Here is a 22,357-nt window from a genome sequence, read left to right as displayed (position 1 = left end):
GGGAAACTTAGAGAAAACGACATCTCGAGCTAGCGAGACGTCATCTATCATCTTCTGCAAATCCTCCTCAGACACGTGGCTCATAATCGGCGGAGGTGTAACTTGACACTCAGCCCAGATTATCATGTCTATATAATCAGTTGCATTAAAATTGAGCTGAGGCACTTTAAACACTCTGACAGAACCACTGATTGGCTGACGTCTTGCTTGTAAAATTTTTCTTAGAGCAAGTTCTCTCACAGATTTTCTCTCATCCGATATCATAGCCACCAGTATGTTTTCAGGGTGAGCAAAAAAAGCATTCCTCTGGATTACTGGATCAATAATAGACTTCACATTGTCATCGAAGGATCTAGTTAAACGTATTAAATTAAATACGTGGTGGGCTCCATAAATACACGACGATTTTTTCTTTATTTCAAACCAGACCGGTGCGTACACTTTGACAATGTATTCTGTTAGAATTTTCAATTTATTCGACGGTTTCTGACATCCGATATAGTATCGTAATATACGATTTGCTGTGGTAAGCCAACGAGAATGAGCCATCTTTCCAGGTTGTCTATTTGCGAGTTCTGCACTACAAGTTCCCGTCGACACAGCACAACACATTTCGTACAAATACTTTTGGTCCGTACTTAAAGATTTTAAGACATTTTGATCTATATCAGTAGTACCACTATTAATAGCTGCGTACTTTTTTACACGCAGTTTATCACAGGTTTCTAGAGCTTTTCCTATGGGCCCCGAGTACTCTCTAGGTCCACTTGTGCCTCCATCCAGCTGACAAAATAAGTGTCGTAAAGGCAACTCATTCGCATGGAGTTGGCACAAGCCACTGTAATGGTTTTTGCAACTTCAACTCAGTTAATCTAATAACTCCTGCTTTCCACCCAGTATTCGTGGCAGTCCCATCACAACCTATACATTTTAATTCATTTAAGTCGATTTTGTGGCTTTGACAGTATTCAACGATTGAATTGCAAATTTCCTTGCCAGTTCCTGTTCGTGGTGTCGTGTGTCCTAAATATACGGAGCCTGGTTCACTTATAAGCGATATATGTTCTTCCACAGTAAGTCTACGATAAGAGCGACCATTCGAATTTTCGATAAGCAAGGTTTTGTCCTTCCTGCCGTCAAAATAAATCGCTTCCAATTGATCATGACTCATATTCTCCTGCAAGTTACATCTTTCGTTATTTCGAGCCCGCCATAGTTTGTTTTTATCCACTACTAAGTTTTTGTCGTCGTGAGATATAAGTCCTACGTCTTGCAGCACAGCAGTTGCGATTGCAGCTCCGGATCGATTTGAAATTCCGTACCGATCACACGTCTTTGCCAGTTCTGGCAATCTTAGGGTGTTATAAGGTGTATCAGTCATCGGCAGTGATATTACAGGTGGAGTAGTAATGATGCCATTCGAATCCGTATTTGAAGCAAGCGAAGTACGTGCTATTTTTCGGTTAGAGCTTAGACCTGGTTGAGAGTTATAAAAATCCATCATACGGTTCTGCAACTTTTGCTGTCTTTCAATTTTTGAGCAATTTTTTTGAGTCTGAATTTTGTCTACACCAGCTATAATCATTTGTCTGTGAGATCGTTGATCTAGTAGAAATTTTTGTTCGATGGCTGGTACTTTATTTTGCTTAGCACAGGAACAATAATCGGTACTCAGTACAATCGTGCACTTGCAAGCTGCAATGTCGAAAAGTTGCGTTAAACAGCCGTTCTTAAAGCTCGTCAACTTATCCCTATAGTTGTCGTTTATTTTACTTTTAGGGTATCGTATTAACTTTAAGTATTCGTCGTAATACTTTTTTAACAACTCTTTTATTCTCTTGGGACTTACAGTAGGAATAGAAGCGGAAGCCCAGATCTTCTCGATGTCGCAGCTCACACAAGCAAAAACATGGGTTATCGACGGTTGTTTTCCGGAATTAAGATCTTGCAAACGGTGTCTTACGATAAGTATATACTTAATAGTGTCTGATATCGTCGGTAACAATCTCACATTAAGATCTGAAGGTGGTCCAAACAAAGGGCAAGTAACTTCACTTCGTGTTTTGAAGGTAGATTGTTTAGCACTCATATTTATGAACAAAACTTGAATAAAGTTGACTTATTATGTAGTTTACTAAATGTTTAATAAAATTTTCACTTGGTTTTATTTATTTTTACTTAAAAACTATCAATAAGTTATGAGAACAACTACTTGACAAATTTATGAACAAATTGGCGGGTAACGCGAAAATTCACTTGACAGTTTTGACGCAAGAAAGCTTACTTTTGTCTATGATTTAAAAAAAGAACATTGTAATGTACGTTCCGATACTCGCAATGAATGATTAAACTATAAAATTAAAAAAAAAGCTTTAGAACACATTTTAGATACAAAAATAAAAATGTCGAAAAATTTATAATTTAGAAATATTTAAGCCATGGTAGAGGGCTAAAAGTTATATCGGTATTTTTTTTTATTATTTTTCTGATGCTAAACAGACCAAAACGCAACTTTTTAAACGTACCCAGCATAAAAAATATTATTTTTATAAAATCGACCCACCCTACCGTTCAGTGGGGATCGTTCATTAAGGATTCGAATCGATGACCACCGCTTGCCTATAGCAGTTCTCTACTCTGAGTTGGCGGTGGATAAGCGGAAAGACGGTGGAGCGCACACACAGCACCTGCGCTACAAGGACGTGCTCAAACGGCATCTGAGCGCTAGCGCCATCGACCCTGAGCGTTGGGAGGAGCTTGCTGGAAGGAGGTCTTCTTGGCGTTCTACCATCTATAACGGTGTCAAAACATTTGAAGATAACCTCCTCACTACTCACTAGCCTAGACATAAAACTCCAGTTACGGAAAGAGAGACCTAAGCCCTCCTACATGTACACGTTCAACGCAGTTGGCCAACTTTATTGTCATGCGTGCATTAGAGTATTTAAGAGCAAGTTCGGCCTCGAATCGAGCCGTTAGACAACGATTTAAATTACCTATATAATATATGCATATTTATAAGTACTTACTTAAATACATAGGAAACACCCAAGAATCGCGTGAACAAATATTCGTGCTCATGACATAAATAAATGCCCCCCCAGAATTTGAAATAAATAAAAATAAAATAAAAAGTAATTTACTGTCGCAAAAAAAAAAACCGAAACCATCAGCTTCATAGGCAGGGATAATTATCCACTCGGCTATACAGGTCTACAAAATCGTCGAAGTTATCATAGAGCTGATCTGATGATGGACACTGAAGGTGGACATGACATAGGCACTCTGATAAAAGAACGCAGCCTAATAATATGTGCTGCTTTCAAGTTTAGGTATAAGTATTTAATTATTCTCTGCGGTGCTATCTACTATGGCTCTACATTTGTTCTACACATAGATCTGTCAGCCACTTCATGGCTTCGTCGCTAAGGGTGATCAGGTCTTCGGAAGGACCGGCGACATAAGCAGGCGTTATAGGGCAGCCTTGAATTATGTGCTGGATGGTTTGGGCTTCCGCACCGTAGTTGCAGGACGGAGAATCACCCCACCCACAGCGGTGTTTGCAGTAGGCGCATCGACCGTGACAAGTACGAAGTCTATTAAGTCTACACCAGTCACGTCTAGGGAGGTCCGCACCCATTATTCTGGAGCCAGGCGTAATTTCAGAGCCTAGTTTTCCCGCCATTGACAAATAGGTACCACGATTTTGCCCACTCGCGTTTTAGATTAAATTGAGTATTTGCTAGGTGTCTGGCGATACTACACGAGGGATTTCTTTCCTTTAAATAAAACTATGTCTTGTCCGAAGGACTGCTTCTTTGCGGACACCGACGACGCTACCGTAGCTTTCTACGATGTCACTACTATCCACGATGACGCGCAGATTTTTGAAATCTCACCTTTAACAACATGACATTACGAGTCAAGGCCCGCGTCGTCGTGAATGACACGATCTATTTATAATGACATAGTAGAAAGCTACAGGATAACTATAAAAGAAGAAGAATAAGTACGAATCGGGATTTCACGGAAAAAAAATTAATATGACCGCTCGCCTACGCCAAAAATATGTACAATACATAATTACTACTACTGCTGTGGCGCAGCGACCCGTAGTGGATCTTGGCCTCCGACACCAATGACCGCCATGCTTCTCTGTTCAAAGCCGTTTCTGTCCAGTCGACGGCGCCGAGTTTGCTAAGGTATTTTTGCACTTCATCTCTCCAGCGGTACCTAGGACGTCCAGACGGTCTTCGGCCATTTGGAACTCCAGAGTACGCCCTCCAGACTGCACGATCCTCAGCCTCACCCATCCAGACTACGTGTCCGAGTCATCGGAGTCTGGCGGCTTTCGTTTCTACAATGATGTTCGGCTCGGACAACAGAAAGTGTTAGTGTCCAAGCTAATGACCAGGAACACTAAGCTCTGGATATACAATACATAAGGGTATATTATTTTTGGTATATTAGTTGGGCTCTAAAGATGACGGATGAAAGGATATTGCATGTAGCGGAAATGAGAATGTTAAGATAGATGTGTGGTGTGACAAGAATGGATAGGATAAGGAATGAGTATATAAGAGGAAGCCTAAAAGTTGCACCCATACTAGAAAAAGTAAGAGCGAATCGCCTAGCATGGTATGGGCATGAGATGCGGAGGACAAGAAAGGTATTACGAATGAATGCGGAGGGGTGGAACGGGAGAGGAAAACCTAGGAAAAGGTGGATGGATTGTGTGAGACATGAAAATAACGCTAGTGAACGATGAGATGAAGGGTGACAGAAAGATATGGAAGAAAAAGAAATGCTGCGCCAACCCCAAATAAATGGGATAAGGGCAAGCGAATGATGATATTATACGGGCAACTACGAAAAAAATATGTTTGAATTGGCCTGGAAGGCAAAATGAAGTGCAACTGACTGTGTTGGCCAAACGTTAACTAGAATTGATAATTAACCATTACAAATTGAACCGTAAACTGTAGCCGTCCATTACAGTTTATGGTCAATTCTAATTAACGTTCGGCCAACACTGGTAACTGATATGTTCCCACAGTACGAGGGCTTCAAAGGCAATTAAAACGCTTGCTAGATCCGGATCTACGAGTATAAGCAATTATATAAGAACGGAACCATTTGTGGGGATCTCACAGGGAACCATTATAACAGCTATCAAAGACAATGTTAAGCTCAAAAACCAACAAGAAAGGAACATTTTAACGGGTCTAAAGCAGTGTTGGACGAAGGCTAATTACAATTGACCACTAACCATTACAAATTGAACCAAAACGGACGGTTACAGTTTACAGTTCAATTTGTAATGGTTAATGATCAATTGTACCAACGTTTTGGCCAACACTGGTCTAAAGCACTTAAAGCTCTTCATGCACAAAGTAGACTCTCGGCCCGATTCGAAGAATGAGATACGATTAACGATAAGTTCTGGTTTAGGTAAGTTTTTATTTAGATATGGTTTGTATGTCGTATAGTTATTGACAAAAGCAGCTCGATTCAGGCAACCAATGTCACTTTGACGTTACAAATATCGTAGATAGATCTTATTGGGATCACATCGGAATCGAAATAAACGTCAATTTTGACATGTCGTTTAGTTATCGATCTTTTAAAGATCTTTCCAAGATCTTAAACGTGGCTTAATCATTCTTCGAATCGGGCCGTCTGGCTGGAGCAAAAAATCTCTGGAAACTTATCAAATGACAACAAAATTATAACAGGATTGACATGTCACTACGGGTCGTTAATTGCATTTTAAATAAAAAAAATCTTCTCTCATTTAATGTGTGTGTGTGTGTGTGTAATACCGCCACAACTCTATTAATGACTAGACTTATACTTAACTATAGGTAATTACATAAATACGTATAAATCTTATACGTATTTATGTAAGTATACGTATACGTATTTATACGTACGTATTATACGTATGAATAGGTATAAACTTAACCTTGGTTTATAAATTAAACAGTAGGCACTTTATTGTAAAAAAAATACAATTTCAAGAAAAGTTTGGTTTAAGCGCGCAACGTGTATGACAAATACCATAACTAATTGTGTTTAATTAGAGATTTAGATTAATCTTTAGAACCCATAGAAGTACCATGCTTGAACAACAACTTTTTAAGTAAACGGCAGGCATTCTTCTGCCACATTAGCTAATATGCTTGTTAAATCTTGAAATCGTGTATAGTCTACGGAAACCGCATACCTTCAGGCTGATTGCTCCGCCAATACCAAAATAAACATAATGGAGGGTTCCCGTATCTATAAGGAAACAACATCAAACCAACTTTTACTATGATGTTTAGACGAAATTTATTTTTCACCACGCTATCTACGCTCGTGGTTTTAGTTTGGAATCTTTCGCTTGCTCGGGTATCAAATCAACATATCGGCACGAGCGGTTAAATACCAACTTTGTCTCCTTATAAAACAAATAACTATTGTATTGTACGAAGCTGATGGTCCCGGGTTCAAATCCTGGTAAGGGCATTTATACGTGTGATGAGCATGGATATTTGTTTCTGAGTCATGGGTGTTTTCTATGTATTTAAGTATTTATTAATATTTATATATTATATATATCGTTGTCTAAGTACCCTCAACACAAGCCTTATTGAGCTTACTGTGGGACTTAGTCAATTTGTGTAATAATGTCCTATAATATTTATTTATTTATTTATTTATTTATTAAACATAAACGTTTGCAAACGATACCATAATGCTTAGAAATAAAGGAAAAGTAGAAAACAAGCGAGACTCGAACTCATAACTCTGGAATACTAGCCCATCGCTCTGCTACTTAAACTACCGAGAGTTACCCGTTGACAACAGATATTTCCACCATATCTTTTTTTTTAAACGTTTTCCTTCTTTCAATTTCATCTTCTTATAGTTAAGTTAATTCAGGTCCATTGCAACGAAATTAATAACTATAATCTATAACGTTTTCGGCACTGTATTGTCAATATTATTTTTTTTTTTTTTAATCATTTATTGCAGACAACATTGATCCATATACATATAACATTTATAAAAAGAATTAAAATAAAAACGAAAATTTAAATCGATTTAAAAAACTAGACATTAAAATTTACATGATTAAACATTTCATTGATTAAATTAAAATAATAAATGGATTTAATAAACAAGGATAAAATAAATTAAAATGTCAAGCTTCCTATACACTATAAATAACTGCAATTAAAATAAAAATTAAAATGTAAGAATATGACGACTGTGCCAGTGTCTAGCAATCGGGCAATCTAGCCTGTTTGCCACCAGACTCAGGATGCTGTTTGGGCTCTCCCGTACACGGCGCATAATGGAAGCTGTCCGTTTTCGCAATATGGCCGGGAAACTATCTATATGTGAGTCCGCAAACATACCAGAAGCGCTGCAGTACCTAGGAAGACCCAACAGCATCCTTAGTATGTTATTATACTGAACGCGCAAGGCGTTTATTGCCCTCTGAGTATGGTTAACCCACAGGCTGCACGTGTACAAGGACTGGCAATATGCCTTAAATAGGGTTATTTTAACTTCCCTTGTACATCGTGCAAACCTGCGAGCCACCATGTTGCCCCGGACAGCCAACGCCCTGCGCTCCCTCTCAATGTCTGGATCGTCCGAGAGGCACTCCGTGACCCAATGACCCAGGTACTTGAATTTCTTGGTTCTATTAAGAGGTACTCCATACAGCGAGACATCCGGCACCCTATCCACCTTATGCTCTCGCGGCTGGAAAACTAGAACCTCACTTTTATCCACATTGTACCTAAGTCCATGCGTCACGGCATACTCCTCGCACATGCTCAAAAGTTTTCTGATTGCACAAACAGAGGGCCCCAACAGCACCATGTCATCTGCGTAACTGATATTGTTTACCATTTCCCCGGCTATGGCACATCCGACCCTGGTGCTGCTGAGACTCTCTATGAGCGCATTGATGTATAGGTTGAAGAGACGCGGAGAGGATAACCCCCCCTGCCTCACCCCGCACCTCAACCTATACTCATCAGAAAACGCGTTGCCCCACTTGACGACATTCGTTTGGTTATTGTACCAATAATCAAAAACACCTATTACCTCCTCTGGTACGTCTGTCTCTGTACGCAGCTTATGCCATAGTAGGTCGTATGACACCATATCAAAAGCTTTAGATAGGTCAAGAAAACACCCGTAAACCGGCGTTTTCCTATCGGTGTAGTATCGGACAGTGTGCTTGAGACAAAGAATTGCTGTTTCGGTCGATAACCCAGCTCGGAAACCAAACTGTGCATCATGCAACTTAAGGTATTTACACAGCTGTCGATCAAGCAAACTGTCCAACACCTTAGCTACAGTGGTCGCTAGTGATATGGGTCTATAGTTGGACTTATCCGTCGGATCACCAGTTTTATTCTTGATTATTGGTACAACCACCGTTTTCATACACTCGTCAGGCAGATACGAGTGACGAACCGCCAGTGTGTAAAACATCGCTAACACACGCGGCAGGTGCCCTCCAGCATACTTAAGATGTTCAATACTAATACCATCATGACCAGGAGATTTACCCCTGGTCATATTACGCACGACTGAAGCTACCCCTGCCGCGTCAAACTTAATAGGCGACCCACACCTTCCGGTGACACTCTTCACCGCCTGACGAGTACTTGCCTGACTATTTAGTGGCTTAACCAAAAACGTGTCCTTGAACATGTTTGCTATGTCCGCGGGCTCGTTGCAACCATCGACACCGAGAGGGACAGACGACCTAGGGTTCAGTTTATTCGTGTGTTTCCAAAAACTCTTAAAATCTTTTTTAGCGTGATGCGCAGCTAAAACATCCATCCTTATCCGTTCAGTATTATCCTGGCACCATTTCAGCCTAGACTTAAAAATGCGCCTAGTTACCGCCATCCGCTCATAAAAGGGCCCGCTCGATGGTTTACCATGCGATACCCATTGCAAGAAATGGTGCCTGGCTTCTTTGTGAGCAGGATAAACATGCTTGTTCCAGCCTACCACACACTTTCTTTTCCTGTTCCTACAACTAGACCCAGATGCACTCGCCTCACTCGCATATTTTAGCGTATTAACAATCTTATTATATAAATAATCTATCACTACTCTGTGTTCACGTTTATTACACAAACCATCACAACATTCAGTAAACTCCGTCGGGAAGTCTATACATCTAAGTCCCTCATTACATAAATAATGGTATTTTTCGATTTGTGCAGCATCCCTATGTCCCCACAATACCTTATTATACATATTGCTGGGCAGACTTTGAACAGGTTTCAAAACATTTATGTCACAGCTGATTTCCAAGGCTAAGTGGTCAGACCAAACTGCCCCGTAATGCACCTTCACGAACGTCACTGATTGCATCGCTGCCTCGGTCACTAAACAATGGTCAAGCCAGCGCGTACAACCGTGTGCATCACTCACATACGTAAAAGTATCGGACGTTACGCCTAACTTAACAATATCCGCGCATAACCACGACTGATCCTCACAAAACTTCAATAATTCACGACCAAACAAGCTAACCGGATGCGCATTGAAATCTCCAAGTATATAAACTGAGGATAGCTCAACACTCTCCACGATAGCGCATACTTCACTCAGGCACTCTGTAAAGTCACTCAAGTTGTCAGCATGGTTGACGGGCATGTAAATCGAAAACACCAAAAACGAACGATCGCAAACTTGCACCTTAATTGCAGCGAGCCGATCACTAGCACAGTCAATCACAGACACTGAGTCGAACGCACTTTTCTTCCATAATAACGCTACTCCTCCATATGGCCTACCGCGTATTATACCTACAGTGTCATCGATACTAGACTTGCCCGTAAAACCAAAGCTGTCATCAATGCTGCCTAAATATGCCAAGCTGTGATTAAATAGCCAATGTTCCTGCAAAGCTATAATATGGGCATGTTTACATAAAGATCTAACATAGTCAACAGAGCGCGTGACTGATTTACAATTATAACTAACAAAATTACATTTACTCAAATTATTATTATACATTTAAAATATTTTATGATTTATTTATCTAAACAGCTGAGTCTATCTGCCTATTTTTAAAATGAATGAAACGCCTGAATGAAATATTCTTAGGCCATAGCGCTTCATTCATAAAAATGTCCAGACTTTGCCTAGGCACAAACATCTTGTAAGCATCATAGTCCTTATCTTGCTTCATAGATACTTTTACAAGTGTGACTTTAATATTTGTTTTTTCCCGAATGTAATCAACAATGTCCCCCGGCAACGTACTCCTGTCAACATTGTTTATAAACAACGGAATCCTGGGCTCGGCTGCTCTAAAATTGCAATTGGTGTTTGTTGTAGCCGTTCCTTTATCGCCAATAAACCGGTTCTTGTAGCGCTTTTTCTGCACAGTAACCCACTCAGAGTTCGTTTCTTCTCGCTTCCACTCCCCCGGTGCCAAAAGTACGTCTACAAAAGATTTATCCTGCGCCTTAGAAACATTCTTTAACGATGAATGCCCACTCAGCTCCCCGCTTCCAGATGATGATTCTCGACCTAAGTGACTCGCGACAGTAGCATGATCCGAAACGTCATTCGGCTGCGCAAGCGCTGCCGATACAGAAAGCGCAGTATTGGCTTCGCGCTGATCGCGGAGCACTTCGGCCGATGAAGCAGATGCTACGGAGCTTGTACGTACGCGCGAGCGAGACGGCAACTCGACGCAACCGGTATCGCCCGCACGGTGACTCGCCTCATCGTTTTCCGTACCAGACCGAAATGACAAGTGCGGTGGAAGGCCTATTGGTCCACTATTCAAATTTAAATGCACGTTATGCGCCCCTCGGCGGTTATTAATGTTGGCTTTTTGCGAAAAATTAAAATCCACTTCTTGATGACTATCGTTTACCACTGTGTCGTATCTGTTGCACATTAATTCTTGTTTCATCTGTTGTACGAGTAATTTGGAAGCATACGTATCCTTTATGATTTCCAAATCCTGTTTAAGCACCGTGATGTCCTTAAGAAATCTTGACACATCCAGGTGATCCCAGGTTATCGGAGGAAGCTTATTTAGGTCACAGGCCACGAACACGGGTAACTTCTCACTGTCCGTTACTTTAAAAACATTGATGATGTCAAACAAATCCTTGCTACTTTTCCCCTCCTTGCTCTTTGTCTTGCGTTTGATATTGCGCAGTTCTGTCGAAATAGAGTGAAAAAGTAAAGATTTAGCCTTCTCGATGTCTTCTACACTGAACGCTGAAGAGCATATTTTCACTAAACTGTCACTTTCCATAATCATGTGTTTATTTTGTATAAAACACAGCGTCTCATTCACAACTAAATTGCAGTTAATGCACTTCACTAAATTCACAGATGACATTATAAAACTCGTAACAGGCAGAGTGCCTACCGCCCGTTGCATACGCGCATACACATCAAGCGCACGGCGCAGACTCAAATTATATGTAATATTTTCTAATGTAACTCTTCTGTAATGACTGTTTGTGCCAAAGATAAAAAAAAGGTGCACCTTAAGGAGGTATACCGTGAGTGCATTACATTTGTTAAACGGGTCGCGGAGTTCATATTGGAAATTGACCAGTACCGATGCGACAGGCACTCCGGCATCGCTTCATGTTAGGTTTTGCTTCAACATTCCTTATGCGAACTGCCAAGGAGTGGAATGCCCTGCCCGAGTCTGTGTTTCCGCATGAGTACAATCTGGATCTCTTCAAGGCAAGAGTAAATAGGTATCTTGTAGGTAAGCGTGCTCCACCGTACGCATCATCACTTACCATCAGGTGAGATCGTGGTCAAAAGTCTGCCTATCCTCCATCCAAAAAAAAGATCATATCCATAATGTACAATGAATAACAAAATGAATAGGCCTTTTGTTTTGTGATACGCATAAAATATATGAATCCGAAGTAATAACAAAAAGATTCTTCAAAAACAAAACCAAATAACAAGACGGAACAGCTCTATAATTGCTCAATTCTACATAATTAACTACCACGTATTAATTACTATTATTTTCGTTATTGCTCATTAGATTTGAAAATTTCATAAAGAATTGATTATTTCTGTAAAATTTGACATATTCAATTAAGTTTTGAATTGTATATAAATTTAAATGGCTTAGATGCAAGCTGTTTTAGCTGTCAACATGCGTCTGAGTTTGTTGTTGTCTCTTCTTGTTGCGTACGCGCAGGCCCAACATTATTCACCACGTAAAAATAGAGTAAGCTATTTTCACAACTACTTATAAGATACATATTAATAATATTTGAACGGGGTTTTTTTTTTTATACTACGACGGTGGCAACCAAGCATACGGCCCGCCTGATGGTAAGCAGTCTCCGTAGCTTATATACGCGTGCAACTCCAGAGGAGTTACATGCGTGTTGCCGACCCTAAACCCGCCCCCCCCCCCTCCCCCCGTCGTTGAGCGTCGTTGGTTACTTATTTTAAGTTAAGATTTGGTCAATATAACGCTCCATACCGAGGAGCATTATCAGACTGTGGGTCGTAGCACTCCGCGACCGACTAAGTATGTAATATGTGATAGTGATCGTTTTATCAAACAGCTTGGATAATCAGTTAAAAATAAAGTAGAAATAATCGTAGTTACACGCTAAGAAAACGGAACTTCGCGCATAGAACGATAAAATATTCAATGAACATGAAGTGGTTCTTAAACATAAAAGGGTAATTTCATTTTCAGCATAAGCATTTATTAGAAATGTGTTTAAAATATGATATCAAGAAAAATAACCATTGGTACCATATGGCATTGGAACTCTCCCAGCGCGCACAAGTTTTTTTTGCAGAAATCGCGATGCGTCTGGTTGACCTAACTGGTAACCGAAGAGCTGGCTGCTTCCTCGCACAATAGTATGCGATACAACGAGGAAATGCCGCCAGCATCCTTGGTACAATGCCTCAAGGGCCTATTTTAGATTGAAGCTAGTTATATTAAATCCATTATGTTTATTGTTATTGTAAATAAAATTTTATGGTTTTAGTAAAATAAACTATATTTATTTATCGTTTACAGTTGCAACATTATGTAAGTTTTTTTTTCTAATACCTATAAGTAACTATATATGAAAAGAAGCCGGATGTGCGTCCTTTTTTTTGAAATTGTATTTATTTTTTAAAAATATTGCCCACCACTTTAATGACTTTAAAGCTACTAATTTTGCTATTTATATTTCACATATTATCATCATTATACATTTCAGCCGCGGGTGGGCAAATCGCTCCAGTCCGATCTATTCGCGGCATTCCTTCTCCAACTTGTCACTCCTAAGGTCCTGATATCCTGGTATACGCCGTCCAACCATCTGAGCTTGGGCCTGCCTTTACCTCTGTGGCTCTCCGGTCGGCCTTCTAGAAGGCGTTTAGATACTCTGGCCTCGTCCATCCGTAACACGTGCCCTGCCCATCGCAGGCGTACGATCTTTATGTTCTTAATGACGTTAGGCTCATTGTACATTTGGTATAGCTCGTGTTAATAATGCGTTACGTCTCTCATCCACCATCCATGCACACAGCTCCAAAAATGTGTGTTAGTATTTTACGCTCAAATACGAACACATTTCATATATTATACCTATTTAATATAGCAACATTGTGAGACAAGTCGTATTCAGTCTGAACGTGTGACATGGACGTAATGGCCAACCAGTATTTAAATGAAAATAATTTTTGCATTAAATAATGCAAAGTACAGTCCAGTAAGTCCTACAGATGTAAAGTTATGCTTCATTTTTAGGGTTCCGTACCTCGAAAGGAAAAAACGGAACCTTTATAGGATCACTTTGTTGTCCGTCCGTCTGTCTGTCTGTCAAGACCCTTTTTCTCAAGAACGCTTGGAGGTATCAAGCTGACATTTATATGAAACACTCAAGTCTACTGTCCCTTGTAGCTGTGAAAAAATCAAACTTCTAAGCCAACGCAAACAAAAGATAATTTTCGACACTCGCAAGAAAATCAAAACCGGATACTTCCCGTGAACTCAGAATCTTGAAAATTAGTACGAAGCAACGTCTTATAGCACAGATAAAGGAAAAATTGCGAAAACTGTAAATTTTTAGTTACATCATATACCTAATAAAAATGGAGGTTTGTACGGAATCCTCGGAGCGCGAGTCCGCCTCGCACTTGGTCGGTTTTTTTAGAGGAAAACGGCGAGTGTGACACGCCGTTTTCCTCTAAAAAAACAGTCAGACTTGCTCAGTAACTCAGTAACTTTGTTTTTTTCTAGAATAAGGTAATATAATCCAAGTGTTATATTTTCTATGCCTCGCTGTATTTATTTGTGTAAATATAAAATTATAGTGTAAAGTATTTTTGTTATCGTTTTAGTAATAACATGCCTGTGACACCTAAGAATCGCAATTTAAAAATTCACAGATTTGTCTTTACTTAATAGATAAGTCATCGTTGTTATCCTATAGTTTCCGTTACCAAAAATGAAAATTAAAAGGAGTACCTACATACCTAAAATAACAATTTTATATCAGCGCTTTCAATTTGATTTTAATACAAATCATTGGAGAAACGAAAGCCGCCAGACTCCGATGGTTCGGACACTTCGGACATGTAGTCCGGATGGGTGAACATCGTGCAGTCTAGAGGGCGTACTTTGGAGTTCTAAATGGCCGAAGACCGTCTGGATGCCCTAGGTGCCGCTGGAGAGACGAAGTGCAAAAAGACAGTGCAGAAAATATCATTGAATTTTTGTTTTAAGTGGTTATTGAAGGCTGGGGCATACCTCGCCCAGCGCATTGGCATTGCCATTCAGCGAGGCAACGCTGCCAGCCTTCTGGGCACCCTACCGGACAGCACAGACCTGGGGCCAGTTTTTTATTTGTAAAATTTAACTTTTTAGGTAGGTACTTTTAGTTTAGTTTAATTCATAGTTTATTTTATTTCTGTTAGTTTTTAATTATTTATTTTTAGTGGTTATTTATGTATTCCTTTTAATTTTGGTCTTCCTTATTGTATATTAGGCAAATTATATTGGTAATATGGACGAACATAATATGTGACGTTCTACGCCTAAAGGGACCTTATGGCGGTTGGCGCTTACGTAGCACCGCGTTAGTATTGGAGCGTCGTTAATAAGAGCGTAAGCACCAACCGATATAAGGTACCTTTTCCCGTGGAAAGCCACATGTAAATTCGTGATGACAGCGTAATTGTGTTACGAAATAAATTAAATCATATAAAATCATCATAACTTAGTAACGGTCAGATGGATTACATAATGTATCTCGTTGATTGGCATTGCATTTGAATCGCATCAGTACAGTACACTCACTAATCCGGCATTAATGCTGACATAAAAAAGCCGGATTACTCGATAATTCGGATTATTGGAAGTTAGAGCAAATCTGCTTATTATACAGTAACAGAACGGAAGGCAAAGAAAGAGACCCCATTAATGTTTAAGTGATACTGAGCAACTTTTACTAAGAGACAAATCTTGAAATCACGAAAAAAAAAATTTGCTGTTTTATACATTTTGCGGGTGTGATTTTTCAGGCAGGGAAATTCCCTATGGGAGAGTCAGTTTTGTCAAAAAAAGAGACCCATTAATTTTTAGGTCATAGTGAGCAAATTTTACTATGGGACAACCCTGAAATCGAGAAAAAAAATTTGGCTGTTTCAAACATTTTGCTGGTCTTATGTTGAAATTTCCTATACTTACTAACTTACTCCATTGGCTCAACGACCTAAAATGAGACTTGGCCTCCGACACAAGACAGCGCCACTTTTCTCCGTCTTGTGCGACTTCTCACCAATTGTTGACTCGAAGTTCGCGCGGATCCGCCTCTATCATATCGCTCCAGCGATACCTGGGGCGTCTGATAGGACGTCCTCCTGCTAGGCAACCCAGTTAGGCTCTTTTTACGTTCCGATCTTCGTCCATTCTCTCAAGGTGGCCCTATCAACGGAGTCTGTGGGCTTTACTTTCTCCCATGATGTTAGGTTCAGCCACCAGGTCTTCAATCTGACGGTTTTTAAGGACTAGCCAGCTTCCATCTGGTGTAACGAAGACCGGAATATGCTAGAGTAAATTTTTTTCGCGATTTTGAGGTTAGTCCCATAGTAAAAGTTGCGCAGTATATCCTAAACATTAATGGGTCTCTTTCTTTTCCTTTCGTTCTGTTACGTATTACATACTGTATTGATGTTTTTTAGTCTGTCAAAGCATTACACTATACTAATATCCTAAATTCAAAGAAAATTGAACTGTTATCTGGACTTTAGGCATTTATAAAGATATTCAAGAGGGAGAATGATCACTTGCACCCATATTTTAGTGCAGGATTACTGGGTGTAACGGAACATCGAGGTGCCGGATTCCCGAGATTTTACAGTATACAAATATTTTTTGTCTGTGTAGCTTGCAACCCAAGAAGAACCTATAACACATGACCTATTCCTTGAGGATGTTAAGGAGCAACTCGACAAGGTATGTAATATAATAACAGGTAAGGAAATGCCGCCAGCATCCTTGGTACAATGCCTCAAGGGCCTATTTTAGATATATGCTAGTTATAGTAATCCTCTGTAAGTATCCATATGTATATTGTTATTGTAAATAAAAAAATCGAGTATAACAGGTTACTGAAATTTAAAAGCCGATTTTCAAAACCCCACATTTTCATTTAAAACCTTTGAATTTTTAGTACTTATTTAACCTAGTGGCTCCCACAGGGTGCTATTTTCAAAAGTTTGCAAAATTTAAAGGGGTTTTGAAAAAAATGGGTTCGGTTTATTGAAAATTCGGCCATGTTACCATAATAACGAAATGGTACTTTGCAAAAATAGCTATAACGTTTTATTGTATTGGGTCGAAAACAGATACTTTAAAGAGAATGTGGTGAGAAATGCATAGGTACCGAAGTTTAGTAAACATTTTGGTGATTTTTTCGGCTCGGGAACTAATCTGTTAAACAAATCCGTCTACGCACGTGCCAAAGCCACGTTGTCGTTTAAAAGCATTTTTTTACTTAGCCGTTATAGTGTCCCACGGGTCCCCCTGTTGTGCTATTTCTGGCTAGTTACTGATGAAGGTGCCTAGGTCGTCCCGCCATCTCCGTCTGGGCCTGCCACGTCCGCGCTTAACTTGCAGCATCCAGTTGGTAGCTTTACTAGCCCACCTGTCCGGATGCATGCGGCAGACGTGACCCGCTCAGTCCCACTTCAGCCAAAAAGCAAATATGATTCAAATATCAATCTAATGTCAGTATCAGTGATCGTTTAAATTATCCTTTTGGTCAACATCTGATTAAATTTGAACTATATTATATTTTACAGTTGGCGGTAAGTATTCTGTTATTGAGACAAAATAGGACATATTTTAAAATGTTATAATCGTATAGTTTTTAGGGTTCCGTAGCCAAATGGCAAAAAACGGAACCCTTATAGATTCGTCATGTCCGTCTGTCTGTCCGATTCTGTCACAGCCACTTTTTTCCGAAACTATAAGAGCTGTACTGTTCAAACTTAGTAAGTGGATGTATTCTATGAACCGCATTAAGATTTTCACACAAAAATAGAAAAAAAACAATAAATTTTGGGGGTTCCCCATACTTAGAACTGAAACTCAAAAAATCTTTTTTCATCAAACCCATACGTGTGGGGTATCTATGGATAGGTCTTCAAAAATGATATTGAGGTTTCTAATATCATTTTTTTCTAAAATGAATAGTTTGCGCGAGAGACACTTCCAAAGTGGTAAAATGTGTGTCCCCCCCCCCCCCCCCGTAACTTCTAAAATAACAGAATGAAAAATCTAAAAAAATATATGATATACATTGCCATGTAAACTTCCACCGAAAATTGGTTTGAACGAGATCTAGTAAGTAGTTTTTTTTTAATACGTCATGAAATTAAAAAATTTTTTTTTTTTTCAACATACCCATACATGTGGGGTATCTATGGATAGGTCTTCAAAAATGATATTGAGGTTTCTAATATCATTTTTTTCTAAAATGAATAGTTTGCGCGAGAGACACTTCCAAAGTGGTAAAATGTGTGTCCCCCCCCCCCCCCCCGTAACTTCTAAAATAACAGAATGAAAAATCTAAAAAAAATATATGATATACATTGCCATGTAAACTTCCACCGAAAATTGGTTTGAACGAGATCTAGTAAGTAGTTTTTTTTTAATACGTCATGAAATTAAAAAATTTTTTTTTTTTTTCAACATACCCATACATGTGGGGTATCTATGGATAGGTCTTCAAAAATGATATTAAGGTTTCTAATATAATTTTTTTCTAAACTGAATAGTTTGCGCGAGAGAACCTCCCAAAGTGAAAAAAAGTGTGTCCCCCCCCCGTAACTTCTAAAATAACAGAATGAAAAATCTAAAAAAAATATATGATATACATTGCCATGTAAACTTCCACCGAAAATTGGTTTGAACGAGATCTAGTAAGTAGTTTTTTTTTAATACGTCATGAAATTAAAAAAAATTTTTTTTTTTCAACATACCCATACATGTGGGGTATCTATGGATAGGTCTTCAAAAATGATATTAAGGTTTCTAATATAATTTTTTTCTAAACTGAATAGTTTGCGCGAGAGAACCTCCCAAAGTGAAAAAAAGTGTGTCCCCCCCCCCTGTAACTTCTAAAATAACAGAATGAAAAATCTAAAAAAAATATATGATATACATTACGATGCAAACTTCTAACGAAAATTGGTTTGAACGAGATCTAGTGAGTAGTTTTTTTTAATACGTCATAAAATTAAAAAAAAAATTTTTTTCGTCAAACCCATACGTGTGGGGTATCTATGGATAGGTCTTCAAAAATGATATTTAGGTTCCTAATATAATTTTTTTCTAAAGTGAATAGTTTGCGCGAGAGACACTACCAAAGTGGTAAAATGTGTGTCCAAAGTGGTAAAATGTTGAACGAGATCTAGTAGTTTAAGTAGTTTTTTTTTAATACGTCATAAAGGAACCCTTCATGGGCGAGTCCGACTCGCACTTGGCCGCTTTTTTATACTTTTTATTTCGTTCGAAGACTAGATACTTACATAAAATAGTTTATATACGCTAGGTGTTTACTTTAGTTTCTGGACGAACTAAGAACAAAATGCAATTATTATATTTATTTAAATAAGTTTGTATGACTCTTACACCATTAAAAGATATTTCTAAAATACAAATTTGACACCTGTGAACGTTTGCGGGTGTTTATTATCGTTGAATCGGTTCACATGATAAAGAATTATCCCTGAAAAATCGGTTCACATGATAAAGAATTATCCCTGAAAAACCAAGATACATTCACATCGCACAAATTCGCTAGCCAATTTGCCCATAGATGGCGCTGTACACAATTATGCTAATATTATACTTCTGGTCAAAAGTCTTTCGTGATAGTTACATGAAAAAAAGCGGCCAAGTGCGAGTCGGACTCGCGCATGAAGGGTTCCGTACCATTTAAGACGTATTAAAAAAAAATCTACTTGCTAGATCTTGTTCAACATTTTACCACTTTGGACACACATTTTACCACTTTGGAACTGTCTCTCGCGCAAACTATTCAGTTTAGAAAAAAATGATGTTAGGAACCTAAATATCATTTTTGAAGACCTATCCATAGATACCCCACACGTATGGGTTTGATGAAAAAAATTTTTTTTTAATTTATTGACGTATTAAAAAAAAACTATTCACTAGATCTCGTTCAAACCAATTTTCGGTGGAAGTTTGCATGGTAATGTATATCATATATTTTTTTTAGATTTTTCATTCTGTTATTTTAGAAGTTACAGGGGGGGGGGGGACACACATTTTTTCACTTTGGAAGTGTCTCTCGCGCAAACTATTCAGTTTAGAAAAAAATTATATTAGAAACCTAAATATCATTTTTGAAGACCTATCCATAGATACCCCACACGTATGGGTTTGATGAAAAAAATTTTTTTTTTAAATTTTTATGACGTATTAAAAAAAAACTACTTACTAGATCTCGTTCGAACCAATTTTCGGTGGAAGTTTGCATGGCAATGTATATCATATATTTTTTTTAGATTTTTCATTCTGTTATTTTAGAAGTTACAGGGGGGGGGGACACACATTTTTTCACTTTGGAAGTGTCTCTCGCGCAAACTATTCAGTTTAGAAAAAAATGATATTAGAAACCTAAATATCATTTTTGAAGACCTATCCATAGATACCCCACACGTATAGGTTTGATGAAAATTTTTTTTTTTTTTAATTTTTATGACGTATTAAAAAAAACTACTTACTAGATCTCGTTCGAACCAATTTTCGGTGGAAGTTTGCATGGCAATGTATATCATATATTTTTTTTAGATTTTTCATTCTGTTATTTTAGAAGTTACGGGGGGGGGACACACTTTTTACCACTTTGGAAGTGTCTCTCGCGCAAACTTTTCAGTTTAGAAAAAAATGATATTAGAAACCTCAATATCATTTTTAAAGACCTATCCATAGATACCCCACACGTATGAGTTTGATGAAAAAAGATTTTTTGAGTTTCAGTTCTAAGTATGGGGAACCCCCAAAATTTATTGTTTTTTTTTCTATTTTTGTGTGAACATCATAATGCGGTTCATAGAATACATCTACTTACCAAGTTTGAACAGTATAGCTTTTATAGTTTCGGAAAAAAGTGGCTGTGACAGAATCGGACAGACAGACGGACATGACGAATCTATAAGGGTTCCGTTTTTTGCCATTTGGCTACGGAACCCTAAAAATTGAAAGTTTTGTACGGAACCCATGGTGCGCGAGGTAAACGAACTCGAACTTGACCGGTTTTATTTATTTATTCTAAATTTACTTCATTTTAACCGTTTGATTCACTTTGCAGCACAAGCCACAACTTTTGACAGGATCAAAAAACGCTAAGGTAATGTCTACGTATCTTTTTTTGTTTGACTATCCGTTGCTTATTTTCTAATTTTATGCGCAAATAAATGTCTTTTTTTCGTTTAAAACTTTTAAAATAATTCAAAAAAACGAACAAGTCAAACTTGTGCCCACGTGTTAATATATACATAAAATCCATTATATCAATATCACACTTACTATTATTATTTGGCCAGGCGTTTAGAACGTGACATTACGTCCGTGATCACAGACAGACTGGCGATGTCGAGCAATTGTATCAACATCTAGCTGCGCAAACTTTTGCGAACTACCCGCACTTGATCTTGGTTATTCACTTTTACGTTAGGGGTGTTCAGAACCCCTAGTGTACATTTATTCGATAGCGTGACTTGACATATTATTTTGAGTTTCCAAAACATCCCGCTTGGCACGCTGTAAATCCCATACAAAATGAGACTTGACGCAAATGCGATCGTCACGTCACGCTATTGAATAAATTTACACTAGGGGTACTGATGTGTTGTGTCACTTTGCCTACACACAACACACAATATCAGATGTTTTATGACTGGATGTTTCTTAAATAAAATCGATCTTATTATCGATAATTAGAGTTTTTAATAGTGTCAACGCGTCTGTTTTCAGACTATGCGAGAAGCACAAGATACTGCAAAGGTAAGTATAGTTAATGTTTGTGATTTAAATTCGTTTAGTATTTCATTTTAATCAGTATATTAATTCATAATTTAATTAATAATAAATAAAATAGTTTAAATTTAATTTATTTTAATGAGCATGTGCTTTGATGAACAACTGAGTATCGACAAAGAAAAATGTACATTTAATATGCTAAACAGCTGGTCATAAGGTTATAGTTTTCCATTTTTATTTAGTTTTGATTTTTTTTTTGTCAAATAGTATGGGGATTGTTCTCTCTCAAATTAATTACTTTGTATGTCTATTATATATTATACATATGTGGCGTTCTATGCGTAAAGTACCCTATTAAAGTGCCTAAAGTAGGTCGTTATGCACATGGAGCATAAGGACCCTTTTCCGGTGGAAAGCCACATAATTATGTTCCTTTTGATTTCTGAGCTGCGTTTTGAATGAGTGTTCTGAGACTGCAACCCGACTGCAATTTTTGTGGGAACTGTACTCCGACTCAATTGCAGTTACAGTGTTTCGGCCCTTAGCTCACGATTATTCAAAACACAAAACAAAATAAAAACGCAGTTGAATAATAAACAAAAACAGTACTCTATTTACCTATATTTACCTTTTATATTTTTTATTTTTAGAAAGCCAGAAAACTCGTCGCCAAAACTGAAAAAAAGGTACCTATTTAATCGACTATATATTTAAAAAACATATTTCCCTTTCTAGTTTTAGATCTTTTTAATGAGAAATAAATAGGTAATCTTTTTTTTATCTTTAAATGTATTTATTTAA

At 38.2% G+C, this 22,357-nt stretch overlaps 1 long non-coding RNA gene across 1 annotated transcript; it reads left to right on the top strand.

Annotated features, from left to right (window-relative positions):
* The first annotated feature begins 20,815 nt into the window (after positions 1-20,815).
* LOC133531117 (uncharacterized) lies at positions 20,816-22,253 on the top strand. The gene is made up of 3 exons (XR_009801464.1): positions 20,816-20,924; positions 21,551-21,580; positions 22,207-22,253. It is a non-coding gene; the product is annotated as an uncharacterized LOC133531117 (long non-coding RNA).
* The last annotated feature ends 104 nt before the right edge of the window (positions 22,254-22,357 follow it).

Source organism: Cydia pomonella, chromosome 24 (assembly GCF_033807575.1).
Source record: "Cydia pomonella isolate Wapato2018A chromosome 24, ilCydPomo1, whole genome shotgun sequence".
Taxonomy (NCBI): domain Eukaryota; kingdom Metazoa; phylum Arthropoda; class Insecta; order Lepidoptera; family Tortricidae; genus Cydia; species Cydia pomonella.
Note: the sequence above shows the minus strand (reverse complement) of the source record. Positions and strands in the feature narration are given on the sequence as shown.